The sequence below is a fragment of the Triticum aestivum genome, chromosome 1D (assembly GCF_018294505.1).
Source record: "Triticum aestivum cultivar Chinese Spring chromosome 1D, IWGSC CS RefSeq v2.1, whole genome shotgun sequence".
Classification (NCBI taxonomy): domain Eukaryota; kingdom Viridiplantae; phylum Streptophyta; class Magnoliopsida; order Poales; family Poaceae; genus Triticum; species Triticum aestivum.
In genome coordinates this window covers 210,535,578-210,547,942 of record NC_057796.1, presented here as the reverse complement: position 1 = coordinate 210,547,942, position 12,365 = coordinate 210,535,578, and positions in this window count along the sequence as shown.

The window sequence follows — 12,365 nt, the reverse complement described above, 5'->3', positions numbered from 1 at the left end:
CTTTCTCGAATTCACGGCGGCAATTTGCATCTAATGCACATGAATTAGAGTAAGTCACTTCTTTCATCCAACATATGCTTCATGAACGGAACACGAAGATAATGCTTATAAAGTTTCCAATACTAGCTGGATGTTCAACACGAGTCATGGAGAAGGTAGCAGTGTTGCTGATGGGCTCAACAACAATTCATCCAGATTTCCATGGAGATGGAATTCCATAATTATGTGAACAAGTGATAGCATTGGTCAGACCCAAAAGATATAATGGTGTATGCTCGAGGGATCAACCACGAGTAAGACAACATTATGAACATCGTTGGTTCTGATTTGATTTGACTATAGCCCATGTTCAAATCAAAGTTTTGACAAGATGATAGACCCATCAACTGATCACAAGGACCAATCGATGAAGATATCACCTTTCTTCGACACACACACACACACACACAAGGATATCCCTTTGGAAATGAACTAAGTTAGACAAGCTTTTATCTTCCAGCTCTCCAAGTTGTTGTCTAGCTTAACCAACTAGCTCAAGGGTATCCAACACAGATTCTTGGAGAAAGAGTGGCTTATTGGAAAACCAACTTGATCACGAACTCAACATATCGGTCAGGGGACGACCTGGTGATACTTCCGTGAAGATATCTGGAAAATCACGAACCACCGATATGTCTCTAAGCTCGAGAACAATCTTGCTTTTCAGGGCAAGACGATATGACCGAATAAGCAAGGACTGACACTATCCTAACTCATTGATCGAAAAGTGCACCGGAAGTAAGGACTAGGTAGCACGATAAATCTTAGGATGTGATTCAGTAACCAACACGCTAAGGATGAAATTATTGTCCTTTAACTACCAAGCAACGGAGTTGCTAGGAGTATAGATTTCACACATCATAGTTCACTTGTCGGCATTCCGGTTGCAACAACACGGGACCAAGAAATGAGTGATGATGGCGAGGAGTATCACTGCATCAAGAATTCATAAGAGGTGGTGCAATTCCTACGATATTCTCGACATAAAGGGGGTAATACTCGAAGGTAGAACAGAACAAAAACTGGTTTGGCATTTTGATCTGCGGAATACAACTACTTTAACCCAATCCCAGAGATGGACGAGGTACTGGAGTTTGTTTCTCCTAGTCATTCCGGATTAGAATGGCTTGACAGACCACAAAAATAGTAGGCATCAAGAATACAGATGCACAATTACTCCTGACTATCATTTGATAGACGAGGGCCAGAAAATAACTAAAGAGGGTCAACCCAAAGGAACATATGTTTTTCTGAGTTGTGGATGCATGGATTAGTATGTCGAACAAATTCATCATATCTCTTCCGGATAACCCATGCAGAGGAGGAAGGACTGGCAGAGTCACAATATGAATGGAGTACTCCTCAAGAGCGCCCTGGTTGTGATCTTTTGGTTAAAAGAACTTCTGCCATGATGGTTCATGGTATTGGAAGAATGAAATACCACGGACCTCAAGGACTAATGCAAAGGTTACTAATAACCTAAAGGAACGAGCAAACACTATCAACAGGAGGTAAGTGGAGTGAATCTTGGGCTCAAGAACCCAGAAATAGAATGCCTACTAACTAGATGGCATCACGGGATGCTTTCGAGAATAATGGGTAGAATCCGCACACTGGGAATGCAAAGCATTGCTAGATTACTAAGTAGTCCTCTAAGACACCTAAGGTCATAATAATAACTCCAACATATATGTCAAGGCAGCAGAGTACCTCAACTCAACGATTAGTGTGGTTAATCTGGCCCAAAGGAACATCGAGAACGGAAAGAAGGGATTTGCAAATGCATCAGATTATTTAGAAGCCTGGGCTGACTCGGACAGCATAACGGCTGTAAATGCTCAAAGGATTTGAGACATCCTACAAAATGGTGGCATAACCACTCAACATCACAATATAAACTTCCGGGATCAATGGTCAACATACGGAAGTAGTAGGAACTGAACTGAGGCTTAAATCCATCAATCCTATGAGTCTACGGATTAGTAACACGTGATCCTGATAGAAAGATGAGAAGCCTAGTTCTTAATCCCCGTAGAAGAGAAGAGGGTGACTCAGATCAGAAGGACATAAGGTAAAGGAGTAAAAAGAGCCTTACGTTCCCTCCCACAATCAATTCCCTTATATAACTAAAGCATTTCTAGACACAACTTCGACCAATTTGGCTTGGTAATCCTACAGGCAGTCAGGCTCTGATACCAACGCTGTCAGGACCCCGATTCTAAGTCACACCGATCTAGCCTGTAACACCTCATATCACTTTGCGGCCTCACGCACGGTATTCCCACGGGTGTCGCCTTACCATGGCCCGGGACCGTTTGCGCCTTTTGGCTCACGTATATGATAATGTCGCTAGCATCCATATGACAGAGAACCCGGGCCGACATGACTAGTCGTGAACCCAAAGTGGCACTAACTTACGGGGACAGGCATACATGAATCAACATCGAGCATGTCGGTCAGCAGCGTGTGAATCCGGGCTGTAGCACTGGGCTAACAGGACTCCGGGAACCCGAGCTGTAGCAGGCTAGGCAGGACTCCGGATGTCACCGCGTGACATTTCCCCGAAGGGACAGACACAGGAACGAAGTGAATCACATGCCGGCCAGTCAAGTGTTCCGGAGCAGTAGTGCTGGGCTAGCAGGACTCCGGTGAACCGGGCTGTAGCGGACTACTATGGCTCATGGAGCACAAGACTACATTTCCCCATAAGAGAGGCTACCAAGGATACACAACTAGGTTGTCGGATCCCACACATACCAAGCATTTCAATCATACACACAATATGCTCGATATGTGCAAATACAACATGGCATCACAACAAGACTCTACGACTCAGAGTATTTATTCATTAGGCCCCGAAGAGCCAGATATTACAAACATGGGTCTCATGACCCAACATTCAGAGCATACAAGTCAAAGCACATGCGGAAGCTTAACATGTCTGAGTACAGACATCTACAAATGAAAAAGGCTGAGAAGCCTGACTATTTACTAGATCCTGCCGAGGGCACAAGATCGTAGCTGAGGTATCAAGCTAAACGTCGAAGTCCACACGGAACTACTAGCGAGACTGACGTCTCTCTGCAAAACATAAAATAAGCAAATGTGAGTACAAATGTACCCAGCAAGACTTACATCAGAACTATCTACATATGCATCGGTATCAACAAAGGGGGTGGTGGAGTTTAACTGCAGCAAGCCAGCTTTGACTCGGTGGCTATCCTAACTACGACTGCAAGTAACTCTTTTGAGGTGGCGCACACGAGTCCACATATTCACCATATCAATACTCCACTATGGATCCGCTCCCGTCTCCCTACGAGAACGCCATCCATAGCACTCACGCTTATCTTGCGCATTTTAGAGTATCCACTTTCACTTGTCTATGAACTGTTATAGGCAACCTAGAAGTCCTTTACCGCGGACACGGCTATTCGAATAGATGATGTTAACCCTGCAGGGGTGTACTTCGACACACACGCTCTCACCACTTACCGCCGTTTACACGACATGTACTCGGCAACCTTCAAGCGGAAGCCCAGCGAGGGTGTCGGCCACAGCCTACCTAAACACTCAAGTCTCTAGTCCAGGTTTATCGCCTATTCAGGTTCCATCCGCGGGAGTCCGACCAAGGTTTCCACATACGGCCCCGAACGATGTGTGCAGGGTTCCCGAGACACCAAACGGGCGCCCGGTACACCGTGCCACGTGCCTACCGCATCACAGCCCACCCCTCGGTCAGCGCTGTCCACGGCCTCCAGCATACTACAAACACCAGAAACTACTTGCAACTCCTGGATAGAGGACAAGGGTGATTAAGAAGCCGAGAGGGTCCATTGGTTTCGGGCCCAATGCGTGGTAGTAACTGTATCATGGATCACAAACACAGAACTCAGTTCCTGAGGACGGCTTCAATGAGACAACCCACCATGTACTCCTACATGGCCTCTCACCGCTACCTTTACCAAATCGTGTTCACACACTTAGCTCACACACAGTAGGACATGTTCATCACCATTCCAATTCATCCTCGACGAATCAGACCTGACACAACTCTAAGCAGTAGCAGGCATGACAAACAAGCATGAATGAGTAGGCACATCAGGGCTCAAACAACTCCTACTCATGCTAGTGGGTTTCATCTATTTACTGTGGCAATGACAGGTCATGCAGAGGATAAGGGGTTCAACTACCGCAACAAGTAATAGTTGAATCGTTGTTGTCCTAATGTAGTAAAAGAGAGCAGGAGCGAGAGAGTGGGATTGTATCGGAATGAACAAGGGGGTTATGCTTGCCTGACACTTCCGAAGATAGTATAGCTCTTCATCGGTGTCATCGATCGCATCGTCGAAGCAACGTCTACTGAGAGGGGACAACACCGGCAAACAGAGAAGAAACACGATCAATGCAATGCACAATATAATGCATGCTATGACATGGAAATATGAATGTGTTTTGAGCTAATGCAACTAGCAACATATTAAATGGAGTTGGTTTGAACCTTAGGTTCAAATTCAAACTTCATATGTGGAAATTCAAATGCCATTTACATGATTTGTCCTAAACAGCAGCCATAAATTGTTCTAACATGCAGGAAAATAGTACAGATGGATAGATTGGATTTTTCTGATCTTTTTTCATATATAACTTGTTTGATTTGGAGCTACGGTTGAATTTCTATGAATTTTAGAAGTTTGCACTATTTTCTGGAATTTTCTGAATTATTTTAAATCCAGAAAACCAATACTGCGTCAGCATGACGTCATCAGTGCGTCAGTGAGTCAACGGGCTGGCCAGGGTCAAACCTGACCCGTGGGACCTGCCTGTCAGTGACTAACCTAACTAATCCAGATTAATTAGCGCTAAACTAATACTAATCTAGTTTAGTTAAGAGCATGGGCCCACACGTCAGTGACTCAGGGGGAGTCAAACTGGGGTCAAACCGGGTCAAACCCGCCGGCGACTCGACGTCGGCGAGGCCCGATACGGCGGCGCGGCTCGGAAAACGCCCACAGGGCACGGACGAGGCCGTTCTTGGGCTCATTGGAGAGCTCTTGCAGGCGTACGTCGGGTGGTGGTGGCGGCCGGGCCTATGGTGGCCGGAGCCGACGACGGCGAGCTCCAAGGCGGCGGCCGGAGTTCGGACACGCACGGGTTTGATGTTCCGGTGCGCGGCAGGACCAGCTGGTGGTCGGGATCGTCTCCTAGGAGCAACCCGAGCACGATGACGCGCCCAGGCGCAGGCTACGGCATCGGTGGCCATGACGGCGATGAAGCACGGCGCCGGCGAGCTTCGGAGCTCATGGGGACGACGTCTACGGTGAGGGATAGACCACGGGGTCAGGGGAAACGGTGGTAGAGCTCACCGCGGTTCCGACGAGCAAGCTAGCTAGGTCGGGGAAGCACAGACGGCGGCGAATCGACGATGAAGTTGCCGGCGGCCTAATATTGAAGATGAGCTCGGGGACGGCGCTGCGGGGCTTCTGGCGGGGCGTGGCTCGGTGAGGGGGTCGAGGACGACGTCGCGGAGCTCGGGGATGCGTCGGAGAGGCGAGGGGGTGGCTCTGGCTATGGGTACGGCGATTGGCGGCGACGAGCTCCGCTCGGGCAGAGAGGAAGAGGAAGCAGAGGAGGGGGAAGAGGTCGGGAGAGAGAGCAGCGAGTGAGGGAGAGGAGAGAGGGGTTGAGGGGAGTGCGTGGCGCCCTCGGGTGCCTCCAGAGGCGAGCAGGTAAGCAGGAGGTGGCCAGCGTGCGGCGAGCACGCGCTCGTCCTTCTGTCCAGGGAGGAAGACAACAGGGGGGGCTAGCTGGGCTGGGCCGCCACAGTGGTGGGCTGGCCTAGCCACTTGGGCTGCAGGTAAGGCCCAGGTATCTCTCTTTTATTTCTGTCTTCTATTTTCTTTCTCTGTTTTGGATTAGCAAAAATACTAATTCATTCTGTAAAATCCTGAAAATAATTGTGGGCACTTTTGAAAATATTTCCAACAGCCCTCAACTAGTTTCAGAATTATTAGAGCATTTAAAATATTTATAGGATTTAAATGCCCCAATTCAAATATAATATGAATTAATTCAAAAATCCAAAAATGACCTAGAAATATTGGCATCATTTTTTGCAGAGGTTTTCACCTTTATCAAAAATCATGAACATTTTCAAAGGCATTTTAGGTTAATTGAAAATATTGTTTATTTGAACCTAGTTGAATGCATTTGGTGTTAGGGTTTCAACATCCCCATTTCAAGTTTCTTTGAAAATTAAACATGATGACATGAGGAACAAACAAAGTCAAACAAGGGCTGATCTGGGGCTGTGACAACTTTGTATTGAGATCCAAAGAGAGAGAAGAAGCCATCTAGCTAATAACTATGGACCCGAAGGTCTGTGGTAAACTACTCACACATCATTGGAGAGGCTATGGTGTTGATGTAGAAGCCCTCCGTGATCGATTCCCCCTCTGGCGGAGCGCCGGAAAAGGCCCCAAAATGGGATCTCACGGGTACAGAAGGTTGCGGCGGTGGAAATAGGGTTTCGTGGTGCTCTCGGATGTTTTCAGGGTATATGAGTATATATAGGCGAAAGAAGTAGGTCGGTGGAGCCACGAGGGGCCCACGAGGGTGGGGGGCGCGCCTCCCTGCCTCGTGGCTTCCTCGTTGCTTCCTTGACGTCCACTCCAAGTCTCCTGGATTGCGTTTGTTCCAAAAATAACTCTCCCGAAGGTTTCATTCCGTTTGGATTCCGTTTGATATTCCTTTTCTGCGAAACACTGAAATAGGCAAAAAAACAGCAATTTGCACTAGGCCTCCGGTTAATAGGTTAGTCCCAAAAATAATATAAAAGTGCATAATAAAGCCCATTAAACATCCAAAACAGATAATATAATAGCATGGAACAATAAAAAATTATAGATACGTTGGAGACGTATCATACCACGCCTAGACGGAACAAAGTTTGACTTGACATGTTAGTATTAAATAAAGTTATATATTCCTCAATGGCACGTACAGAATATAAAACGATTGCCGTGGGGAAAATGGAAAAATCCGCTCCACTATATAGAACGGAGCCTGCCTGCCGGGGTTTGTCTCTCGTCACACCATCTCACACAAGGCGGCGGTGGCCTCTCTCTCTCACCGTTGGTAGGTGATCTGGCCGCATCCCGTCTGCCAGCGGAAAGGGAGGATGCACATCGTTTTTCCGTTCGACGGCGTTGAGGCAGCACATCTCGATCTGCGGTACCCGTCGTTCTCTCTGACCAAGCTCCGGTGTGGTAGGGCCTTTGCCACTTGCTTGCTGCCGCAGTATGGGCAGATCCCGGCCGCCGGCGCCCTCCTAGTAACATCCCGACGACCCTTAGGTACAGCTTCTTCCGGCCTTGCTCCACTGCCCATCTTCCCGCGTTGCTGCATGTGGATCTTCTTTAGTTGTTTGCTTAAAACGTATCTCGACCGGCGTACTTTCCATCTTGCAATCTCGTCCTCAAACCATTTTTGGTAAACCACCATGCTGCTATCTTTCCCTTATTACATGGAATATGCTTCTTTTTTGTCGGCGTATGTGTCTTCAACTCGTGTTATTGGGCAGTAATTGTTTCCTTTCTAACTCCTTTTGCAAACAGGGCTATCCATTTTCACCTTGTTGCTTTTGCGACCTTTTGGTGAACTGCACAAATCACTTTTTTCTTAAGAGTGTTTTGTGCAGTTCCGCCAAAATGTCACATGGGCAACGTTTCTACATTTCTGTGGGACTGCAGAAAGGGAGATTGGTTTTGCTATCCTCCTCATCCAACTCCATGCCTAATCTTCTCCAACAAGTAGTTAGTCCTAAAGAGAGATCGCTGAGGTGACCAGCTTCTATTTGTGTGTGTTATGTTTCATCATCTAGTTCCACCATTATTGTAATCACACTGACTGTATATCTTTGCAAACAGGGATGGTCCGCTTGATTTTAGTGGAGCTACACAAAATGATCGGATTGTGGTGTCCTCCATACACCTCTTTTTTGGCTACAGAGCTGGGTGAAACTAGCTGCCAAGCAATGAACACTATGCCCAGGAAATGGAGCCATGCCTACGAACAGCATCGATCAATTATATATTTTTCTTTATTTGTACACCTTCTCACAACTTTGTCTTTAGTTGTGATGTGAATATTGGCGCTGCTTTGCGAACCATTGAGATGCATTAGCAGCCATGGTAGTTTCATTTGTATTTGATGGAATGTTGTAACGAGATAATCTTGAGGCAAGAGGACACATGAATCCTAAGTTGAAACCTTTTTTTTCCTGTGGGAACCAAAGTTGAAACCTTCATAGCATCACAATACAATTTCATTAAAATTATGCGTACATATAAACAAATCCTGAAGGATTGATAGCAATGCCAGAAACAATTCAACTTTGTTTCGCCGACATGTGGGACATCATTCATCCAGCTGCACCTGCCATGCAGCAATATTGAGTGCACAACTGCAGGGAAAGATTCACCCCAGTCGTTGCGCCGCAGTAGGAATGACTAGTGAGCAGTCAAATCACAAAGCCCCACCTTCGCCACCGTAAGTTGCTCGGACGAAGCAACCATCATTTCTTTGTTCCTTGAATCCGCTGGTACTCCCATATTCCCAGAGTAATAAGTTGGTCGGGCGAAGCAACCATCACTTCACCTTTCCCACAGTAAGTACTAGTACCTCCTTTTTTTACTCTAGAAACAACCACACGCGAATATTGGCGGTAGCAGCACAGCAACTGAATTAAAAATCGAAACCAACCAATGAACTAATATTAATGGTGAGCGTTTGCTAGTATCATGTACTCTGTCTGTCCATGTATATAGGGCTTAATGCGTTTTCCGAGACTAACTTTGGCCCTGTTTGGATCCATGGGTTAGAGTTAGTTTGAGCTAGTTGGGGCTCAAATAGCCCTAAAGTATCCAAGCATGAGGGTTAAATTGGAGCAAGTTGCACACCAAAAAAACTATCCCACCCAAGAGGTGCTAATTGGAGATAGTTCTCATTGGGCTCACTGGAAAATCACTTTTCTCTCTCCATCAAGTGCATTTATTGTCAATCTAACCCTGTCACCCAAAAACCTCTTTGGCTACAGTTAGTTCAGGGTTAGTCATGAGTTAGTCTAACCTCTAGCTAAGTTAGAGTATCCAAACAGGAGCAGTATAGGACATGCAAGTTGCCAAAGCATACAGTCAAATTCGTACGTGAAATGATCTTTTTTTTCTTCTAAAAACGGAACGTGAAAGGATCTTCGAATGATATAATTTTTAATTTATATAAAATCTTATCAATAGTCAAAGGCATCCTCGAAGAATACATTAGGCGCTATATAAAATCTTATCAATAGTCAAAACCAAGTGTTCTAAATGAGTTCAAAACGAGAAACTGGACCCACTCACGGCACGGCACACTTGTCTCGTTTGGTCCGTCGGTCAAAGCGCTTCCTCTTCTTGGCATAACAATAGAGTACAATATTTTTTTTAGAATGCTCTTGGCATGTCGGTAACATGTGATGAGTTAACCGACCTCAATAGACGGCAAAAACACCAGCCCGCCGCACTTTGAGAGAGACGAGGAGCGAGAAGCGATACGGGCTACTGGATTACTAGAGCTAGGTGTCGCACGGAGGCCAAGAAAAATGGTGATAACGTGGGTTAGCCATGTAGTATGATGTAACTACACTGGGCTGTCGTGTTTCGTACTCTTCTAGTCCACTATGGAGATGATTGGTTGATTTTATATCGTTGAATAATATAAAATATTATGAGTGCAGACGCTCCACCACGAGGTTCCTTGCTCCTTCTCGGTCGTCGGGAATCTATGCTCTTCCACTCTTTTTTATTGACGTGAGCTTTGTTCATCCTTTTGACACGCGGCAACTCACAGAACGACGAGAAGCTTGTTTACTACGCCTTCTCCCTCGCCAACGCGTGCGCGGTGGCTCGCAGCACGAGGAGAAACTTTTGCTGCAGTGGATGTGCAACAGTTCACATAGTGGGAGTAACATACTCCTAGGTAGTCACATAGCGCAGTCCAAGACAAGTTTGCTTATGTGGCATGTATTTAATGAGGAGAGATGTGTTTAGAGTAACATAATATGTAGTGTGGGGCACAAGCAAGTAGTCCATTGTAGAAACTAGGGTGGTGCCGGATTAGTTCCGCATGTAAATAAGCTTGTAACCGTGGATTTGGGGCTCTTTCCCCTCTCTTCTTTAATGAATGATACGCACACTCGTGCGTATTCGAGAAAAAAACATGTTACTCTAACATAGAGCTTTCTAAGAGAGGATCGATGAGTCTACAAGGTAATAAATGAAGCCAACTAGTATGACACTACTACTATGTTACTTTGCATTATGGAGGTAGTAACTTAGACTAGTGTCATATGCATGACACTAGTCTAAGTTACTCTGCACTATGACCAGCCTAAGAGCATGGTTAATAGTATAGCCAGCTGATGGCTATAATAAACTGCCATGTCATGTATAGCCATCATTTATAGTCACTCATATAGTAGTGTGGGCTACAAGATTGGCTATAACATCACTTAGTACTTTTTTCAACCTTCTCTCTTTCTCTTTCTTCACATTTATTCTATTTGTCTAGGAATCCGCATATAGCTAGGCTCTTGCATGAGATCCCACTCCCCATAATTTTCCTCCTCATCATCTGAGTCCTAGAAGATCTCACCCACATCATCATTAGGCATGCAGCCGCCTTGATAGACAACGTGCGCAGAAGGACTAGAGGCGACTGGGGACGCACCACGTCGTGGGCACTCCATATGTGCTCGTGTGCGTGCACCGTGCGTGCTTTTCCATCGGTGCTAGCTCTAAGGCCGAGGCTGTGATCGTCTTTGTCTCCGACTAGTCGTTGAGCAACAACGGCAAAGAGGTGCTGCAAGAGATGCGTAGGCGCCGTTGTGTGCAAGCTTCGCCGTAGCACGACGAACCGGACGTCATCGCAGATGGCGCACGCCTCCATGTAGCCGAGTGTGTGCTCATGCATGTGTTATTCACGTGCATTCTACGGCCGAGTGTGTGTGCATGCATGTGTTGTGTACGCGCATTGCATGTTGTGCGCATATGTGCATGAGTTGGATCGGCATGAGTTAGTGCGTTTGCGTGTGTACATGCGTGGCTTCATGTGTCCTGTACATGCATGGCTTCTTGTGTGGTTATCAATATAAACTATAAAACATCTTCAACTTAGCATCCTGATGTATCGTCTCTACTAGTGGTTAGCGAAGAGTTCATGTTCTTTTATTTGTTTATAGGTGGGCAGGCTGCAAAAAAACAGGGGAAAACGCGCAAGGTTCCTTGCAGACGCTCCACCCCGAGGTTCCTTGCTCCTTCTCGGTCGTCGGGAATCTATGTTCTTCAACTCTCTTTTTTTACGTGAGCTTTGTTCATCCTTTTGCCAACACGCGAGACATCTAGCATCAAGGTGCACGTGTCATGCAAGAAAATGGAGATAATCAGATAAGCAGTGCGTAAGTGAGTCGTGCACTTTGATGGCACCTACTACGCAATATTTTTTCTCCTTGATGGCACGTGAATAGTGCACGTACTCAACGTCGGAGCACGGGATGGGGGGGTAGCCATGACATGGTCAGCCCGTTTTTGGAGAGAGTACGTACTAAATAACTTTGATGTGTCCCATCAACTCGTAGAACAACAAGAAGCTTGCTTACTACGCCTTCTCCCTGGCCAACGCGTGCGCGGTGGGTCGCAGCATGAGGAGAAACTTTTGCTTACAAGCGGTGGACGTGTTGCAGTTCATTTGGTGTCAGATTGCCAGAAGTACTAATGTAGTACCATCATTATTGTTTGACTTCCGAAAGAGGCGAAGAGCCAAGCGCAAGGTCACCTACTAACCTTAGGCTAGGCATAGTGGCAGTAACATAAGTAGGGGTACCTCCTTTTTTTATTCTAGAAACAACCACATGCGAATATTGGACGATAGCAGCACAGCAACTGAATCAAAAAATCGGAACCAACCAATGAACTACTACTACTGGTGAGCGTTTGCTAGTATGTACTCTGTCTGTCCATGTATATAGGGCTTAATGCGTTTTTCGAGACTAACTTTGGCCCTGTTTGGATCCATGGGTTAGATTTAGTTTGAGCTAGTTGGGGCTCAAATTGCCCTAAAGTATCAAACATGAGGGTTAAATTGGAGCAAGTTGCCCCAAACCCACCAAAAAAAACTATCCCACCCAAGAGTCGGTAACACGTGATGAGTTAATCGACCTCAATAGACGGCGAAAACGCCAGCCCGCCGCACTTTGTTCATCCTTTTGCAAACACGCGGGACATCTAGCA